The sequence below is a fragment of the Moschus berezovskii genome, chromosome 3, assembly GCF_049115385.1.
Source record: "Moschus berezovskii isolate FMDL1 chromosome 3, NW_MosBer_1.0, whole genome shotgun sequence".
Classification (NCBI taxonomy): domain Eukaryota; kingdom Metazoa; phylum Chordata; class Mammalia; order Artiodactyla; family Moschidae; genus Moschus; species Moschus berezovskii.
In genome coordinates this window covers 10,516,452-10,529,392 of record NC_142462.1, presented here as the reverse complement: position 1 = coordinate 10,529,392, position 12,941 = coordinate 10,516,452, and the positions used below count along the sequence as shown (strand labels likewise).

Genomic DNA, 12,941 nt, shown 5'->3' with positions numbered 1-12,941 from the left:
CAGGCTTCTCGGTCCATGGGATTCTCCAGGCAAGAACACTTGAGTGGGCTGCCATTTCCTCCTCTGGGGATCTTCCCGACCCAGGGATCGAAGCCGGATCTCCTCAGTCTCCTGCACTGTCAGGTGGATTCTTTACCACTGAGCCACCTGGGAAGCCTTCCTTAGCTCTTCCCTAAATGCCCTAAAGTACTGTTCCTTCTGGAAGGTTTGTCAAGGGCCCCATGATGTGCTCCTGCAGAGACAGAGGGCAGCTCAGGTCTCACCCCTGGCCTGACTTTCCCTGGCTCTCCTGCCCCTGGAGCCAGGGTAGCAACTGTTCACAGGCATCAGTGATGGGACACCATGCTACCCCCTGGCTCGGAGACTCAGCTCCTCCGAGACATTCAACAGTGATGAGTGCTCGGCTTCTGAAGGCATCTTTTCAGGGTGGAGTCAGTCTCATTGTTGAAGGGGAAATCTGTTTCATCTGTAAGGGAGTGATCTAATTCCTGATTCTGGGTGCCTGTTTTTGAAAGTCTGCAAACTACTCCTCTCCTCCTCGCTACCGACAAAGCTTTGGTACAGCCACCGTCACTGCTGAACGTGTGCATGAAGAGCAATTCATCACAGGTGAGGGTGTGCACAGAGCTCCCGCGCTGGGGGGCAGATAGACGCCTCGGACTCCAAATCCAGGGCCACCCAGTCCTTTGAGGGCTCATCTGTGTGTGTGTGTGTGTGTGTGTGTGTGTGTGTGTCAGACCTGGTGCTTCAAGTATGTGCGTAGTGTGTGTGTGTGTCTCTGTGTCTGTGTCTGTGTGCATGCACGCTCGGGTGGTAAAGAATCCACCTGCAATGCAGGAGTCCCCTAGGTCAGGAAGATCCCCAATAGGAAGTGGCAATCCACTCTAATTCTCTTGCCTGGAGAATTTCATGGGCAGAAGCACCTGGTGGGCCACAGTCCATGGGGCTGCAGAAGGGTCGGATGTGAGTGAGTTGCTAAACAACAACACATGTGTGCATGTGTGTGCATGTGTACAGTGCATGTGTGTGTGTGTAGCATGAGTGTGTATGTGTGTGTCTGTAAAAATCTACAACTTCATCAGTAATTCATATCTCAATTTTTGTTTTTAAATTATAAAAGGAAGAAAAATCCTTCAATTCACACTCAGATTAACTACTAATAGTTGGCACACATTTTTCTGGGCTTTCTGCTTTCTTTTAAAAGTCATATTTTTTTCTATTATTCTATCACAATATATTATAACCACCTCCTATACCTTTCAAACTCTTTATGAAAAACATGGATATAAAAAGGCGAATAGTTCCACAAAGCTTAGTCAAACCTGCAGCTCCTTGCCCACCCCAGTAGCAGCCACTTCAAACTCTCTTTCACTTAGCATTTACCCTGTTTCTCTGAATAATAAGCTTATTCTGCTATTTCTGGATTTCCCCCATGTTAGATTTTTGGCTTCCTACCCCAGAAGTTCTCAGACACAGGCACATGCAGACCCTTAATGCCCGCCCCCGCCGCCGCCCCGCACTTTTCCTCCCATATCTTTAAAAAAATTTAGAGCACAAGAATCAAATAAACATTCACTATTTAGTTAACCATATAGAGTTATAGTAGATATAATTATGAAAACAGATGTTTTCTTCAAGAGCAAGTTTCTCTAACCAAGACATATAAAGTGTATATTGACTATGCTTTCTTTCTGGACGAACTTTTGTTTTCTCTAAACTTGATAACTGATGTGTTTTCTAACTTTTTTCTTTTTGCTGGGTTTCCTGGTAATTTGTTTACCCAGATATTTCATCCTTTGTTCCCTGGATCCTATGCCTTTTACAAATTCACTTCATTTTAGCGGGGCGAGGTGACTGTCAGCTTTCTGAGACAAGAAGGACGTAGGGTGAATCTCTGAGATCTGGAAACCTAAGCACGTCTGCGTTCTGCTGCACTGAGCCATCCGCACCGTGCCTGTGCGGTCTCTGACGGTAAGAAGTCTCTCAGGATGCTCAGTGCTCACCCCATCCCCGCCTGGCCTGCAGCCCTGCGGTGAGGACACCCCACCCAGGCTGGTTGTCTGTCTTCTTTCCTGCCGCAGGCTTGGGCGGCCCCTCACTCTTTAGGTCACGGACCATCCTGAGGCATGCCTGGGGTGAAACTGCTCTTGACCCTCTGCTGGGGCATCCATGGACTCTAGCGGTCTGTACATCCTGTGATTCTGTAGAATGTTCTTGTGCCATTTCTCAAAGATTTTTTCTATTCTCTGTTTTCTCTTTTCTTTAAGGATTCCAATTACTTGAACACTGTGATTTCTAAATCAATTTCCTAATTTTTCTTGAGTGTTCTTCCCTTTTAATTGAAACAGAGCTGACTTACAATGTGCTAATTTCTGCTGTGCAGCAAATTGAGTCTGTTACTGTTTGTAAATAGGTTCATCTGTGTTGTATTTGAATATTCTTGACTAATTAAAAAGAAACATTTTTACCCTCTCTCTTAGAAATCTCCTTTATTTCCTTATCCAACTCTTTTGGCTTTTAAATTTTTGGTTACTATATTTTTAACCTCCAAGCACTCTTTTTTGTTGTATCTTTTTGAAATACATTCATGTCTTGTTTCCTGGATACAATCTCTTTTCTCTCTGAGGCTGTTAATTTATATCTTTAAAAACACGTCTTTCTACTTAGCTATATAAAAGAATGCAGTAATGCCATTTGCAGCAACATGGATGGACTCAGAGATTATCATATTAAGTGAATTAAGGCAGACAGCGAAAGACAGATAGCATGTAATATCACTTATATGTGGAGTCTAAAATGTGATACAAATGAATTTATTTACAAAATAGAAACAGACTCGCAGATAAAGAAAACAAACTTATGGTTACCAAAGGGGAAAAGCGGTGGGAAGAGATAAATTAGGAGGTTGGGATTGGCATATACACAGCACGCTGCGTAAACTAGATAATCAACCAGGACCTACTGTTTAGCACAGGGAACCCAATATCTTGTAATAATCCATAATAGAAGAGAATGACTGTATAACTGGATCACTTTGCTGTATACCCGAACTGACACAGCGCTGTTACTCAACTATACTTCAATCACAACTGTTTATTTTCATTTTCTTCTGTTGTGTGTGAGTGTGTGTGTATGTGTGAGTGTGTGTGTGTGAGTGTGCGTGCTCCAGTCACTTAGTCCTGTGTGCTCTTTGCGACCCCATGGACTGTAGCCTGCCAGGCTGCTCTATCCAGGGGATTCTCCAGGCAAGAATACTGGAGACGGTTGCCATTTCCTGCTCCAGGGGATCTTCCTGACCCAGGGATTGAATCCGGGTCTTCTGCATTACAGGCAGATTCTTTACCAACTGAGCAACGAGGGAAGCCCTTGGCCAACTGCTCCTAAATAAGTGTGTTTTTGTGGATAGGGTCTGTGAACATTCACGAGCTCTCCTGGAGTTGCCTGGTCAGAAATCCGCTTGGCTCACTGGGGGAATCCCCAGCTATGCCTCTCTTTAGGACACTCTCTGAGGCTTCCCAGGTGGTGCTAGTGGTAAAGAACCTGCCTGCCAATGCAGGAGATCTGAGACGCAAGTGTGGATTCCATCAGCCACAGTCCATTCAATTCACCCCCTCTGTCTTTGGTGGAATATTAAGACTGTGATTTCAGTGATGACAAATTAAACTTCCTAGAAGTCCTTCATCTTCCCCATGTGCCCTTTTCCTTCTCTTCTTCTCCTTTTACTGAGTTTCGGGTACATTCCTTGACTGTAACCTCTGAGGTAAGGAACACATAAGACTGCAGGAAAAGCAGATTAAAAAACGGATTTCCGAAATTTAAGAATCTTTGTCATGTGGTTACCTCCCAAACTCAGGGTAAATTCACCAAGACTCTCTCAAATAAACGGCTGTCAAAGTTTTCCAGGTTCTGTCAGTATCTATACATTGTTACTGTCCCTGGTTTTCCTGGGGTCTGGTTGCCCGTGGGGTGCGTGAGCTGGACCCTCAGGAGACCCTGAGCGGGGGAGCCTCTGGTCCGAGGCGGTCACCTGCTCTCACCACCAGCACTACCACAATCCCGCCTCCACCTTCATCGAGCTGCGGGCGATGATGATGCTGAAAGGCAGAGCCTTGGCTCTGGTTCCTGGATTTCTTCCTTCAGGGCTGACAGTCATCCATTCATTAGTCACGATTGCTCAAACACTGTGGATGTGCCTGCCTGCGTGCTTCTCTAGTCCTCATTCCTCAATCTCTTCTTAGAAGATGACGAGAGACTCTGTTTCATGTCACCTGTTCTTTCCATTAATTCACCAGCTATTGCTGGTTCCTTGTTCTGTGACTGGAAGGGCAGTGACTTCAAAGGACACGTGGGAACGACAGAGTTCCCGGCCTGCTACTGATGCCCACCATCGCATGAAGGGGAGAGAACTCTATAACATGACATGATCTTCTTCAGGCTGGAAACACTGCCGAGAGCTGCAATTTGGGGCTGACTTGGGGCACAGTCTCCTCTGTGAGTGCACGCTGGCTGATCAGTGCCTGCTAAGCTCCCACTGACGTCTGTATAATGACGACGCGTTCCAGATTCTGCCGAGCACCGGCATCAAGTGGGAGATCATTAGAAAAGCGGATCAGGAAAAGGATTCTGGCTCAGCAGCTTGGAAAAGCAATTTTTCCCTGTTGAAAGAAAGTCCTGGCTCACTCCTCGTTACAAGATTTGGAGACGCTTCAAACTCCTCGAGCCTTTGCCAAGATGGCCCAGCTTTGCCCCCGGTTGCCCTTCTCTTGGATAGAAGCACAGCCCCTCAACAATGGCTGAAGACCACGCGTTTTCCGGGCACACGGCTACTTCTGATCAATTAAGCTAATGCCTTTGCAAAGTGTCTGGCAAGGTCTGAGACGCCAACCAAGACAAGATCTAATGGGCAAACTTCTTTTTTTTTTTTTTTTCTGGAGCTTTTGTTAGTTCAAGGTGTTTAAACAAAAGTACTAGATTGGCCAAAAAGTTTGTTTAGCTGTTTAAAACCCAATATATACAGGCTGATACAAAATACTATCAACACTGGCAGCAAGGAGAATTTATTAAACATTTATTAAGGGTGCCAATGCATATCATAAAACTGCCTCACAGGCCCCCAGGGAGAGGTAATTTCACTGTCTCTGTTTTATAAAGGGAGAAACTAAAGCTTATAAAAGATTGCTTGCCCAAGGTCAGACAGCTCACAAGAGGGCAGAGTTGAGATTTGATCTTGGTTTAAACCATTTTCCTCAGGTCTGGAAGATAGGACTCCGAGAGTTTTGAATGGAAATATCTATTCCTGTTACCTCCATCCTTCATTCCAAGCAGGTGCACTTAGTACTGGTAAGCTCCACGCTAGGCACTGGGCACACACAAGGGAAAGAAGGAAACCAGGAGCATCTTTTTTCTGTTGAACCAACGGCTCCACTGGGCTTGGCTGTGCCCAGCTGGGTCCTTGCTTCCTTGCCTTTTCTCAAGCTGTCCTTTCTGCCTAGAATGTCCTTCTTTCCCCAGCACTTATATCTGCCCCTGCTGAAATCCTCCTCACTCCTTAAGGCCGCTTCTCAGGGAAGACCCCTGACGTCCTCTGGGTGACAGTCAGCCCCTCTTCCTGCCCAGATGCAGGAGCAGAGCTTCACTCAGAGGTCAGCTCTTAGCTCCCCTCCCTGGGTTCTAGCCATTTGCTGCCATGCTTGCTCCCTTGAGTTCTGTTTGCCTTTGAGTTCTCTATAGTAAAGGGTGTGATTTATCAGTCTCTGAATTTCGACAATTTCTCGCTTCTTGCCTTTGCACTTCAGGAATCAAATGTTTATTGAATATAAGAAAGAATGAAGTAGGAATTTTTTATATAAATGGAGCATATTATAGAAGGAATTTATGAGAGCCTGCAAGTACAACACAGCCCTGGCCCCATGTTCTCATTTCTCTTTTATTCAAAATTTAAGTACTGTATTGTTTGTACTCTGACAAATGAAGACTATATATGATCACTAAAAATATTTCAAATAATAGAGGGGCATATAAAATGCTAAAAATCCTCACCTCTACCCCTAAAAGACAACCTCTATTAAATTGATGTGTTTCTCCTCAGCCTGTTTTCTGTGTATCTACATATATGAATATTTACTAAAACGAGAACACACTCTCAGAAGGAAAACTGCTTTTTCACCTGTGATACTGCCCACTGCTGGGTAGGGAACCTCTCTGACGTCCTGAGGAGGGGACGGGTCCACCCCTGCAGGAACCTCATGTGTGTGTTCCTATCCTCAAGGTTTGGCATTTCGATTTTTCCAACAACTATTTCGAATAAATTTGCAAATAGGCTCCTCACATATTTAATCTGTTTCCATTTTGCTCTCTTCTAATACAGCTCCATAAACTCACTGGCTCACAGGCGATGCAATTTTCAGATGAACTGAAATCGGGACCTCAAGGAGCTATGAGCGCTCCAGTGTTCACTGCAGCACTGCTCGCAACAGCCAGGGTGTGGAAATGACCGGAATGTCCGTTGATGGAGGAACAGGTAAAGAAACCGAAGTGCCTTCGTACAACGGAAGAGCACTCAGTCATGAAACAAGAAGGACGTTCTTCAACATGTGACCCCACAGATGAGCCCAGAAGACTCTGCGCTACATGAAATAAGCCAGACCTGGAAAGCCAGACACTGCATGATTCCACTTACGCAGAGATGTCATAAACTAGGCAGATTTATAGAATCAAAGGGTAGACCGGTGGTTGCCCGGGGCTGGGGAAGGGAGGCGGGGGTCAGTAAGCAGTAGGCGTTCCAGTCCAGCAAGGTGGGTGAGCCCCAGGTGTCTACTGCACAGCCCTGTGCGCAGAATCAAGGGGGACGCATGGCACATGTCACAGTTTGGGGGCGAGTCTCATACCAAGGGTTCTCGGCACAATAAAAAAAATTCAAGTCAAAACAGGAGACACGCTGCCCAACAGACCTTCACAAAGGCTGTACTATAGTTTACACCCTCACTAGCGCTCCACTTTCTCCCGACCCCACAACAGAACCAAGATAACCATTCTGGTTTTCATCAGAGTCAATGAAAAGTATCCTAATTACTTTTTAGATCTACATTCTTTAAGTGCTAGGGTTAGCATTTTTTAATGATTACTCTTTACTTGTGCGTGTGAGAGAGAGAAAGTTCATGTCCAGCAAGCTGTTTCCTCCTTACTGTGGCGTTACCCTTATCTTAGTATCATCCCTCTAAATGACATCTGTTTTGTGAATATCTTCCCTAGCTTCTTACGGTCTTTTAATTTTCTGTATTATTTTTTACATTGTTTGGAATATAAAAGTTATTTAATTCAACCTGTCAAGTCTCCCTCTGCCTCCTTTTACTAACCCAGGGTCATACTAAGAAAGGGCTTCTTGATTTCAAATGTTTACAATTTTCATTACTTTAATGTAGTTTCCTGGTATACTTTTTCACAGTTTTTATTAAAACAGTCTGGACTGAATCTTGTTATGTGGTCTACATTTCCCCCAAAGTGATGAGATGAGCTTATAACACAAATGACAACTATTTTATAAATCTGCATGCACCTATATTATCATTAAACAAAGCCTAGTAACAGCACACATTAGAATCTGAAAACCTGATGTTGTGACTGATGTTTCCTTTCCCCTCTGAAGCATCTTATCCAGGGAAATCTGGCCTGCTGGAAACCTCCCGTTTTTAGAACCAGGCAGAAGCTAGCTGCCAGCTCATGTTTGTGATCAGTAACAGGAGGCTCCTGCCCTGCCACACCTGCCAGGCTCCTGCCAAGCTTGGTCTAAACAATAAATATCACTTTGCCAGCAAAGGTCTGTCTAGTCAAGCTATGGTTTTTCTAGTAGTCATGCACAGATGTGAGAGTTGGACCACAAAGAAAGCTGAGCACCAAAGAGTTGATGCTTTTGAACTGTGGCGCTGGAGACTCTTAAGAGTCCCTTAGACAGTAAGGAGATACAACCAGTCAATCCTTAAGGAAATCAACCCTGAATGTTCATTGGAAGGACTGATGCTGAAGTTGAAGCTCCACTACTTTGGCTATTTGATGTGAAGAGCTGACTCATTGGAAAAGACTCTAATGCTGAGAAAGATTGAGGGCAGAAGAAGGGGCAATGTAGGATGAGATGGTTGGATGGCATCATCAACTCAATGGACGTTAGTTTGAGCAAATTCCAGGAGATAGTGAAGAACAAGGGAGCCTGGGATGCTGCTGTCCATGGGACTGCAAAGAGTTAGACACAAACTAGCGACTAAACAACAACAACAAACCATAAATCCAGAGTTCCCTGGGAAGAGTCAGTGTCACATCTGAGAATTCAGAAAAACTAGTGATGCAGTCTAGGAAGATTTCCCTTGGAACTGCTTAAATAACATCTAAACAGAACAGAATTTTACTTTAAGGGATAAATCCTCAGTCATCTAGGGCAGCGGTTCCTAACCTTTTTGGCATCAGGGACCAGTGTTACGGAAGACAGTTTTTCCATGGATGGGAGTGGGGAAGGTTTCAGGATGATTCAATCACACTGTATTTGTTGTGCGCTTCATTTCTATTAGTATTACATTAGCCCCACCTCAGGTCATTAGGCATTAGATCTCGGAGGCTGGGGACCCGAATTCCAAGGTACTTATTTCTTGATCATGTTCTCATTCTCCAGGGACACCAGGATGCCAACATTAAGGTATAATGAAGTTGCTCTCATTTAAAATTTCAACTACTGCTTCTACGTGATGACTATTCTGTATAATTTCCCTCTAAATACATGTGCGCTTTTAAGAGGATGATTACAAGGATTTGAGTAAGAACAACATAGAAAAATATATCAGCAAGAGGAGAGCATAGCATGGTGGTCATGCTTGGACCCTGGAGGAAGAAAGCAGGGTTAGAGTTTTGCTTCCACTGTGAGATAAGCTGCTTAATCTCTCTGTGCCTCAATTTCTCCACTTGTAAAACAGCGATGAAAATATTTATTATTTCTTTAGTGCCTGGGAGGATTAAATATGTTCATATCATGAAACGTACAGATAATCTCATCCTCACTGATGGGTAGTTTCTACTGAGACCTTTCACCTTCTGACCCTTTTCATCACCCCCGAGCCCATGGCAGACAACGCAGTGGGACCTGGACACCTGGAGGTCACCTCCAGAATCAGACCTGGAAGGACCCCCGTCTTGGTTTCAGCTCTTACAAGGAATGGCAGGCTCCTCAGAGAACGTGGTTAGGTTTCCTAGTTAGGTTTCTGGGGTTACATGTACTGGTAGTACCTCCTGCAGAAAAGTGAGGCCACCCTGGGAGCTGCGAGTCGCACAGAATCTAAACCAGCTGCCCATCTCACTCAGATACTAATTTCTCTGTGACTTGCTCTTTGCTTTTCAACGGAACAATACTAGTGCCCACCTCACAGGGCACCATAGGCATCACATACGTATCACGCGAGTGCTCAGAAATGCCCCCAGCTGCCAGAAATGCTGTTAGGAAGTGATATATGTGTTTGCTAAAGAAACAGGAAACAAACCAAAGGACATCAAGAAACACAAAATTCTAGAGTGAGAACTCCAGCTGTTTTTTTTCACAGGTGAGAACACAGAGGGCCAGAAGCTGAATGATGTTTTAAAGACCAATTCCACCTGACTCACTTTGATTAATGAAAGAGAGCGTTGATGACCCCAGCTTACGTGCTGAGAGGAAGATGCTGCGCTCAGGGTTCCTGTGCATCCCCGCCACCCTGTTTAATCATCAAAACAACCCGATGCAGTGAACATCTGTCTCACTGTCCAGAAAAGGGAAGTGAGTTTGCAGGGCCTCAGTCACCTGCTGAAGGCCACAGAGCTGACCGCCCTCTGACACTTCGTCTGCTTACAAAAGGGGACATACGTGGGGCCAGCCCGTGGTCTGACACAATACCCTGTTTTGAAGGTGGACCCTTTGCGGGATTTGCTGCTCTCTCCTTAGTGCTGGCAGTAGTCCTTGGCATATTTGGGTGGGCACTATCCATTAACTTAGTGAACGCTGTAACCGAAAGCATCTGTATGAGGCAACCAGTACCTGTCTTTCCCTGAGGACAGGTGACTTTGTAGGAGCCTGTTATGTGTCAGATACTGCGCTTGGCACTGAGGCTAAGGTGAGCAAGACGGACGGGACCTCGAGGCTGCTTTTGCTGGAAGGGAGGTAGGTAATGATCCAGTGTCTCACGGACAATGGCACTGCTCCTCGCCACAGGGTGCATGTGTGGAGAAACTGTTCAGGGGGCTTCCCTAAACCAAACGAAACAGGGGGTTGGTTTTGGCCATGTCTGTGGGACTTCCTTGTGGACAGGCTGGAGGTATCCCACCGAGACACGTGCACGGCAGTGGCACTGAAGCTAAGCACGGATGGGATTGTCCAAGAAGAGTGTCAGGGACGAAAGGAAAAGACAAAACCCTAGGAAGGCCCAACTTTCAACAGGATGGAAGTTTCTGGGAAGCTGTTGGAGAGCTGGAAAAACCCGAGGGGTTGTGGTGTCATGGAGCATGAAGTGATCAGGAGGGTCAGAGGCTGCAGAGCCCATGCAGGATAAGGATGGAGAGCGCCACTGTGCGGAGGGCGCCAACGCCCAGTGGGAGAGTGGGGCATCCGAACCAGCGCAGCGTGGAGCAGAGACGGGGTGGGCAGGCTGTCCAGGGGTGATGTGCCACAGGGCATGGGACAAGGGGTAAGATGCAGCAGCATCGACAGGCGTGGGGCTGGGGCTGCATTTCTGGGGGGTCTTTTGCCCACATGTCCCCCCTCAGGCTTCTGGCAACTGAGCCCACCCCAGGGGCAGTCCCTGGCCACTTCCCTTTATTCCTGAGAACTTTCAAGGTGGTTTCTTCCATAGTCAGTGGTGTCAATGCCACCTTTGTGCAGACTCCCAGATTCACAGCTTGGCCGGCCTGAACTCCCCTGAGCTCCAGCGTCACACACCTAAATGCCTGTTGACAAGAGCACCTGGACACGGGCAGGTGCGTGTCCAAAGCAACCCCTTGATTCTCTCCCCAGACCCGCTCCTCCCCCATGTGCATGGGTGCTAAGTCGCTTTAGGCGACTACAGCGCTTTGTGACCCCATGGACTATAGCCTGCCAGACCCTTCTGTCCATGGGATTCTCCAATGGGTTGCCATTTTCTACTCCAGAGGATCTTCCCAACCCAGGGATGGAACCTGCATCTCTTTCATCTCGTGGGTTGGCAGGGGTTCTTCACAGCTAGCGTGCTCCTCCCCCACCTCCCCCAGCTCAGGGGAACAATAACTCTGTGTTTCTAGCTGTTCTGGGCCAGACGTTGCATATCTTCCTGGAATGGTCCACACCCCTCCAACAGAGGCCAGTGTTCCTCTGTGTCCCTGTCACTACTCGCCTGAACCCACACTCATTTCTCAGCTGAATAAGTGTCACAGCCCCTCTCTGGCCTCCCCCCACCTACCCGAGATCCTTCCACAGGACAGCAAAGCAGGCCATGCTCTGCCTGAAATCTGCAAATGCTTCCCACCCCATGTCCTGCCCACGAGGGCAGAAATCTCTTCAATATACTGATTTCATTTCCTTTGGGAATATACCTAGAAGTGGAATTTCTGGGTTGTAGGGCAGATCTATTTTTAATTTTTTGAGAAGCCTCTACAATGCTTTCCACAGTGGCTAACCATTTTTCATTCCCACCAACAGAGCACGAGGGTTCCCTCTTCTCCACACTGGCCAACATTTGTTATTTCCTGACTTTTTGATAACAGCCTTTCTGACAGGTGTGCGGTGATACTGATTGTGGTCCCGATTTGCACTTCCCTGATGAGTCACACTGAGCATCTTTTCACGTGTCCGTTTGTTGGCCATTTGGACGCTACTTGTGACAACATGGATGGACCTTGAGGGCACTGCATTAAGTAAGATGACTCAGAATATGTGGAATCTAAAAAACAGTAAAATGATGGTGACAAGAGACTGGGGTGTGAGGAGAGAGGTAGTTTTAGGAAACAAACTTACAGAGAGTAGATGAATAAGCCTTGGAGACCTAGTACTTAGCACAGCGATCATAGGCAATAATATTGTATGACAATCATCACACTTGTTGAAACACTAGATCTTGATTCTTCCCACCAGCGAAAGAGAAAGGATAGGCATGTGAGGGAACATAGGTGCTGACTGTTGCTACAATCAGATTACAGGGGATAAACGTACCAAATCTGCACAGGGCACTGAAATACACACCATGTTATGTCAAGTAGATTTCAGTGAAAACAAAAGTAAAATCTTGTGGCAGAAGCTGCTGAGGGAACTGGATGGGATTGGACAGCGAGCTCTGGGCAGAGGGAACCTTTGCTGTGAAATCTGTCCTGGGGCAGACCAGAGGGTAGGTGAGGATCAGGTTGGCACCTGGGGCAGCCCCAACCTGCCTGCCAGGAGACGCAAAGCCACTGCTCCCACAGCTGCACTGGCCCAATTCTGTTCATCTGGGCACCTGCAGAGATTATGCAAGAACCCAGGCAGACTGACACACTGGTTATGATGCCATGCCTTCAGGGAGGGAAGGGGAAGTAGTAGCCAGGGAGGAAATAGAGTTCAAAGTCTGCGGCTTTGGGTCAAGGTGCATCACTCGGGGAATTAGCAAGTCCCCAGAGCTGGCTGTGGCCAGCCCATTAGTGAAAAAATACTGTGCCATATCAGTAAACAAAGGGTGCTGCAGCCATCAAACCATCACATCATAAGCTCCCCAGTGGTGAGCCCTGAAGGGAACTCTGCCTGGAGACAGGATGCCCGCCATCAAACCATCAGACACTGCAGCCACCACCACCCGCAATGGTGGACTCTGAGACTCAGGAGGAGAAAGCATAGGATCTGGCCCGAGATAACTGGGGTGCATACCAAAGGATGATTTCAGTGAGCCCAGACTCTTGCATCTTCCCGGACACAGAAAAGTGCTAAATTCCTT

The 12,941-nt window shown here is 46.6% G+C and overlaps 1 protein-coding gene across 7 annotated transcripts in view; it reads right to left on the bottom strand.

Moving 5' to 3' along the window:
- COBL (cordon-bleu WH2 repeat protein) overlaps window positions 1-12,941 on the bottom strand; it is a 317,955-nt gene that overhangs the window by 73,489 nt on the left and 231,525 nt on the right. The gene's annotated exons all lie outside the window — the stretch shown is intronic.